This window comes from Penaeus monodon, chromosome 7 (assembly GCF_015228065.2).
Source record: "Penaeus monodon isolate SGIC_2016 chromosome 7, NSTDA_Pmon_1, whole genome shotgun sequence".
NCBI classification, from domain to species: domain Eukaryota; kingdom Metazoa; phylum Arthropoda; class Malacostraca; order Decapoda; family Penaeidae; genus Penaeus; species Penaeus monodon.
In genome coordinates this window covers 30153241-30161104 of record NC_051392.1, presented here as the reverse complement: position 1 = coordinate 30161104, position 7864 = coordinate 30153241, and positions in this window count along the sequence as shown.

The window sequence follows — 7864 nt, the reverse complement described above, 5'->3', positions numbered from 1 at the left end:
CAATAATGACTGCTCATGGTGCAGTTCCGGTGCTACAGATGTAACAAAAATGACCTATGTATACACACACACACACACACACACACACACACACACACACACACACACACATATGTATATATATGTGTGTATATGTATATATATATATATATATATATATATATATATATATATATATATATAAATGTATGTGTGTGTGTGTGTGTGTGTGTGTGTGTGTGTGTGTGTGTGTGTGTCTGTGTGTGTGGTGTGTGTGGTGTGTGTGTGTGTGTGTGTGTGTGTGTGTGTGTGTGTGTGTGTGTGTGTGCGTGTGTGTGTGTGTGTGCGTGTGTGTGTGTGTGTGTGTGTGTGCCTAGTTCTGTGTCCTAAAGAGGACACTACAGCACCGCTGAAAGGATGACACAACACGAGAAAAGTCTCGATTGCCTTAGAGTGATTATGGGAGAGATTCTTTCAGAACTAATTCATTAATCATGACTTCACGGCGCAGATCAATCGCCACCGTGACCAGCAGATGCCATGAATGATAATTATAATTGTAGCGGGGCGTAGACCCAGTAGACTTCAATATGTCTGGTTGAATTCGGGCTTAACCGAGAATATAGATTTTATTTGGGAAAAGATTCGTCTGCAGTGAACAGATGTAAGGTTCCAGGCCTACGGCACGCTGCCACCACCCGATTAGTAGGTTCGGGAACTGTGTGTGTTGTGTATGGGGGTGTGAATGTTGTATGAAAGAAGGGTGGAAGGAAAGTACAGGATGTATGTGCTGAATGTTGGATGTGTAAGTGTGTAAATGTGAAAAGGGAGATAGCATAGGCTAAGCGTCTGCGTGGACGTGTTTGGAAGAAGATCATAAAATTCTTCCTCTTCCCTTCAGTTTGAGCATCCACCTGCTGGAAGTGGGAACCCAGGTATAGCAAAGTTATGGTCTGTTCTAGAGTATCAGCTTAATATACTCCGATTCATCTAGCCTTCTTACAGCCATTCAGGGGTTGCGAGATAGAGTAACCAGCAATGTGCTGTTAAGGAGACCCGAGCCCAAGAACGTTTCAAGCATTCAGCCTTGGTCAGAACCAGAACTTATGATGTAAATATCATTTGTTCATTTGACTGGGACCGAGTGAAAGCTCTACGATGGTATGATATTTATTTATTGAGCAAATCGCACTCATTAGGGAGGTCTACAGGGATTCAGTCATGGGAAATTTCATAGATGCGTGCATCACCAATTTGCTCACAGCGGGGGTGATGCACGTGAAAGCCACACCAGATATACTCAAAAATGACTCATTGTATTTTCACCCCTAAGTTGGCGTCCCAACTCCATAAGTATTTTTAAACAGAGTGTTAGCACGAACACATACCAATCTCTAATATGAGCAAGTTAATCTCCAACCCAAAATGGAGATTAAGGTAACTAAAACAAACTAGTGCTGATAAACTCTGAATAAAAACACTTGTATAAACAAATAAGAAATATAATTTAGATATATAATGAAAGAGACATAATTTAGCGTCGAAGGCCAAATAGAAGAAAATAACGCCAAAGAAGACCACAAGATGACGGACTGCCTGACACCCACAAGGTCGGGCAGGTATCAAGACAACAAATCAAGACACAGTAAAAATAAGTGAAAAGTAAAATGGCCCTGAAATTATTATGGGCGAGATCCGTACCTCCCAGGAGGTACGGATCCTCGAGCTGAGGGAAGGAAACTAAGTACTGACTTAGTTTCAAATCATGGAATGGCACACTGGAGGTACGGATCCTCAAGCATGTTCCTTCTATGTGACGTGGTCCTTTTGTACTCTTGACACTTTGAGTTCACAAAGTGCCGCTTTGGGACATAGTAAAAGAGTGCACCCGACAGATGGTGATGTAGCGTGTCACACGCCAAAGTCCAAAATAGACCAGGTGTCTCCTACACACAACCATAAGGAAATACTTGACTTGTGGAAAAAAAAACGAGTTCGTCAATCCTGGCGTGAAGCGAGGTAAATCCACAGCGAAGTAAATCCAAAGCGAGCACAAACACCGAGAACGGGACCACAGTACACACAGAAGTCAGGACCGAACTGTCTTCCCCTTTCTTTCTTTCTTTGTTGGATTTCTTGGCTATCAACCAGCGGCATGTGGCCAAGGTTATTAAGCCAATGGATCCTATTTATTCTGTCAATCTATATAAGGTCATAAAGTTTTGTCTCCCTTAAAAAAGTGATTACTTTACTTATGATTTTTTCATCATCTGATAGTATGTTTAATAGTGTAAAATTTGTATTTTTTAACTGGAAATATTTTTTTATTGTCTGTCTCTGGTTTATATATTTTGGGCAGATGGTTAGTAAATGTTCTATTGTTAGGGTGGTGGTGCATTGGGGGCACTGTGGAGGAAAATTTCTTTCAATATAGGGAGTGAGGTGGGTGATTTTGGTGGCATTGACCCTGAGACGGGCCAACACCACCTCCTCCCTTCTCTCTTTCCTGTGGGATGTATTCCACAGTTCTATTTTTTGTTTGGTTTTGTTTGTGAGTTGGAGGTTGGACCACTCACTTTGCCACAGGAGATGTATTTTTGCTTTTATAAGAGACACAAAACACCTGAGATCTGTACGGACTATGCTAAGGTCCAGATCATCAGTTGACCCGCCTAGTTTGTCAGCCTGCTCATTGCCATGGATACCAGAGTGGTCTGGTACCCATATTAGCTTGATTGATTTATTGGCACCATGTAGCTTACGAATGATATTACCCAGAAGTTCATTTTTGGTGGTTTCTAATGACATTACTTGCACTAGGGGTGATGTTAGTTACTGCTTCAGCATAGGAAGTATCGGGTTTGTGTGTCAAACTTTCCACTTTCCTCTTAGCTTCAGTATAACTAACTTCATGCTTTCTCATATATGCTAATGTCTCAGTCTCCTTCTTCAGGACGCTGCATTCAGCAGATCCTGACTGATGGGGACCTCCACAGTTAGCACATTTGGAAATCTGGCTAGTACATGTAATGGTGTCATGGGCTTCAGCACATTTCCGGCAAACAAATTTACTCGAGTCTTTATAAATACATCTTAATGAGGTGTGTCCGAATTTTTGGCATCTATTACAATGCATTGGCTTTTGGACATAAGGTTTTGGTTCATAACCGACGTTGACATACTCTGGAATTTTATTCAAAGCAAAGGTCAAAAAACACAGTCCAGTTTTCGTTCGCACATTCCCGTCCTTCTTGGTCATACAATGAACGTCTACTACGTCTTGGTCCTTCATGCTCTCAAGAATTTCACTTTCTTCCATCGTCCTCAAATCCCTGTGAAAGATTACTCCCTTACAGGTATTTGGGCCAATAGGAATAGTTACTTTAACTCGAAGATCATGAATTTGCGTCAGCTTAAGTAAATCCTTAATCTGGGAGTTGTATTGTACTTTAACAAGGAGGCTTCCATCTCGCAATTTTTTGACAAAATCAAAATCGCCGTCCACTTGACCATCAAGGACCTTTTTGATGATAAAGGGGTTCACGTTCAAAAGCGATTGATTTTCATTCACGCATTTTACATTCGCGAACCTTGCATTCTCGGTAGGGATTTTGAAAAGTGGTCTTCTAGGTTTGTCATTAGTGGGGGTTCCATTGTTCACAGTCAGATTGGTCTGAGAGTGGTCATGAGTCGCCCCTCCTCCTTGAGGAGAAGGGGTAGCCGGGGTAGCATCCATACTGGGCATCGGACCAGGTCCGACCCCTTTGCTCAAAATTATCCTGAAGGGATCAAAGGCTCTTAACTTATGGTATCAACCTAACAGCAATAGCTAAGACAGTGAATCAGTATTTCGTCCTCTACCCCCCAGTGGAAGCCTGGTTGCGTTCTCCAGTACCACAGAGAGGATTGAGTTATGTGGAGGACACTTCCTTACCGCCGAACTTGCCTAGGCGAAGACGGTAAGTAGATGCCCACCCCCCAAGCGAATACGGGAGCTCACGAGGAACTCCGGCAGGCTCAGGAAAGTCACATTAGGAGGAAAAAAATTAGAGGGAGAAAAAGTGCGCCCAAAGGATGCCCCAGACTACTGGGCCTCCCTACCCAGGGGTCAAAGCCTAAAGGGCTACCCTGGTGTAGAAAGAGCTGCGGGTCTGAGGTGGGGTGCTGACTACGACTACTGTAGCCTCGTGTCACCTGCAAAAACAAAGCACTGAAGGTGCTGGCAAAGCACTATAATGTTCTGTAATTACAGGATTTTACTTTACTTTAATTTACGTTTGACAAACTCAGGAACAACAATGTCAAGCGAGACGAGAGGCCCCGGGCTCCAGGGTAGCTCTTGTGGCACAAGACTTAGTATTTGTTGCTACTGCGTTATAAAAAAGGTCTGAGCTCTGCAAAATCTCAAACACGAGTGGCGTCTTCCCCTTTTCTTTCTTTCTTTGTTGGATTTCTTGGCTATCAACCAGCGGCATGTGGCTAAGGTTATTAAGCCAATGGATCCTATTTATTCTGTCAATCTATATAAGGTCATAAAGTTTTGTCTCCCTTAAAAAAGTGATTACTTTACTGATGATTTTTTCATCATCTGATAATAAATTTGATAAAGTTAAATCTATATTTTTGACTGAAAAATTTTTGAATGGGATTTCTATTGTTTGTGTATTTATTGCATACTATTAGGAGGTGATGGATGGTAAGGTTGGTGTTGCAATGGGGGCACCGTGGAGGAAAGTTCTTCTCAATGTAGGGAGTGAGGTGTGTCAATCTTGTGGCGTTGACCCTAAGGCGGGCCAACACCACCTCCTCCCTTCTTTCTCTTCTGTTGGTTGTCCACACGGTTCTATTGTAGGGTTGATTTTGTTTGTGAGTTGGAGGGTTTGGGCCACTCACTTTGCCACAGGAGATGTATTTTTTCTTTTATAAGAGACACAAAACACCTGAGATCTGTACGGACTATGCTAAGGTCCAGATCGCCAGTTGACCCGGCTAATTTGTCAGCCTGCTCATTGCCATGGATACCAGAGTGGCCTGGTACCCACATTAGCTTGATTGATTTATTGGCACCATGTAGCTTACGAATGATATTACCCAGAAGTTCATTTTTGGTGGTTTCTAATGATTTAATGGCTTTAAGTGAACTTAATGAATCTGAAAAAAATACTATTCTATCGTGGGTCGTCGATAGTGCAAAATCAATAGCTTTATCAATGGCAAAAAGTTCAGCAAGAAAGATGTATGTATGATTCGGCAGTCTGAACTTTAGTTCACATTCAGTCGACCATACACCCGCACCCACACACTCATCTGTCTTGGAGCCGTCGGTGTATATATGAAAAAAGGGAGATGTTTAATAAGGATCTCTCTGAACCTCTGGCGTACCTCCACCTCCGGCGCCATGGCCTTAGCTGATGGAAGCCAGGCTTCCATGATCGAAAAATTGGGGATTTCCCATGGCGCTATGTTTGACTGAACCATGGTATCGATGGTAGGGAGATCTATACCGACTTTCTCGACGAGGTCGAGGAGTCTCGTGGCAAAGGTGTGGGCTTTGCAGCAGTGAGCAGAAGGAAGACTGCATCTGGCAGTCTTTCTCTAGCAGCCTCGATCTTCACTGCAGAGTTACATGCCATCCTTGCAGCAGTTAAGATGACTAGAGATCTTATGAACCATTCTATTGTGATATATTGTGACTCTCGTAGTGCCTTGCAAGCAATCAAGAGCTTAAACTCATCACATCCAGTAGTGAGGGAGGTTCAAGATTGGCTTACACTGATGTCAACACGTAAAAAGATAACTGTGTTGGGTGCCAGCGCATGTTGGTGTCAGTTGGAATGAGCGAGCTGATCAGAAGGCTAAGGCAGCTGCCGCTCAGCCTTGTGATGCTCGTTTTCCTCTCCCACACACCGACCTGAAACCCAGCATCAGGAGTTGTCTTCGCGATAAATGGAAGGAACAATGGAGGCATATCTCCAGAAATAAACTGCGAGAGATTAGGGATGACCTTGGCAGTTGGGTGACTAGCATCCATCCCAACCGAAAAGTGGAAGTTGCATTAACAAGGCTAAGAATCGGGCACACAAGACTGACTCATGGGGCCGATGATGGCTAAAAATCAGGCACTTTGTGAGGGATGCCAAGAGCCCTTAACAATCGCACATGTAGTGGAAAGATGTGCAACATTCTCAGACCAAAGACGTATGTACTTGTCTCCCCCATATACACTGAAGAATGTATTGGGGGAGGATTGTGACATAGAGGGTCTTATTAGTTTCCTTAGGGAGACTAATTTTTAAAAAAATTAAAAATTTTACATAATGCTTATGCAATAATTTTATACACTTAGAGTATAATATTTATGCTTTGATTTTCAATTGTTTATGTTATTTTATAAGATATCTATTGATAGGATTTTTAAAGTTTTAAACATTTTAATATTTCTGTGTTAACAAGGTATTCGCCGCTAATGACATTAGCTGTTGAAGCGGCAGATTAATTTTAAATAATCAATCAATCAATCTCGGGGCAAAGGGCCTAATGCCACATATTCGCCTATAGGGTGGGTCTCGGGTACGAGGCCACCTTTGCCGGCATAGCTCTAAGGCTAACTGGCCGCGTTCGGACGTCGGATGGGGAGGTACCTCCTGACTCCACCTCAAGACGCTCGATCCGAGTGCACTCAGGGCTCCAAGACCACACACGCAAACAGGCATTCTGCACAGCATCCAAAACCTTTTCAAACTTGTTCTCGAGCGAAACCATACACGATTGACCCATTAATCTACTGTAGACCTAATCAGGGCTTTACACTATACCATTAGAAAGACTGTTATCAGCCCCCATTTTGTCTACCAGAAATGCCTGTTTTTTACATAAATTAAGCTGCTTTTTGACCATAATTCTTTAATTCTGACCAATGTGGTACTTTTCCAATTGAGTCTACTATCAAAAAGTAGCCCCAAGGAAAACTTTGCCAGACTTTGAATAGGGTATTGGATGGTGTCTAGAGTTAGCTCTGAGTTCGGCTTTCTCCTACATGAAAAAATTACCCCAATACTCTTTTCGAATGGCAAAACTTAAAACCCCCACTGGAGGCCCCAGTAGCATCATATCCCAGTGCCAATTGAATACGATTTGCTGAGGAATTCTGCAGTAGTGCTGGGAGTGCCATAATGCACAAGCATCAGAGTACAGTGAGTATTTTAAGATTCCGAGGAGGAGCTGGTAAGATGTCATTAATTCATGACATAGAAATTGAGTGTTAGTGACAAGACACTTCCTTGTGGGACCCCGTTTGCCTCTGGACAAAAATTTCCGAAAAAATTACATTGTCCGAAAAATAATTTGACAGCAAAAGTTCTGTCAAAAGTGAAATTTTGAATAAAACAAGGCAAGTTTCCACGTAATCCAAAAGCATAAAGTTTTTCTGAGTAGGCCATATTCGCCACGTCATGTCGTAGGCTTTTTCTATAACTAAAAATACTAAAATCAACAAATATTTTTTAGGCCAATGGGCCTCTTGAATATGACTGTCCAGCTTTACTAGTTGAGTCGAGAAGTTTGGCGTCCCTTGCGGAAGCCGGCACTGCTTCGCAACTAGAAGTACTGGAATTAAAAAAATGCAATAGTCCTACTGTTAAACAATTGTTCCATGACCTTGCATAAGCAACTTGTCAACGCAATTGGGCGGTAGCGAGATGGCATAAGTATGGGATTATCCCCTCCTTTCAATATGGGAAGATGTGGGCAACTGTGCCATGAGTTTTGAAAAAGTGGTGGCTTTTCCAAATTTAATTGACACTCTAGAAATTAATCATTGAATCATGATTAAGATGCTTCTCATCTCATATCGGAATCTCATCGGGCCTGGGGATGTTCCTCTACA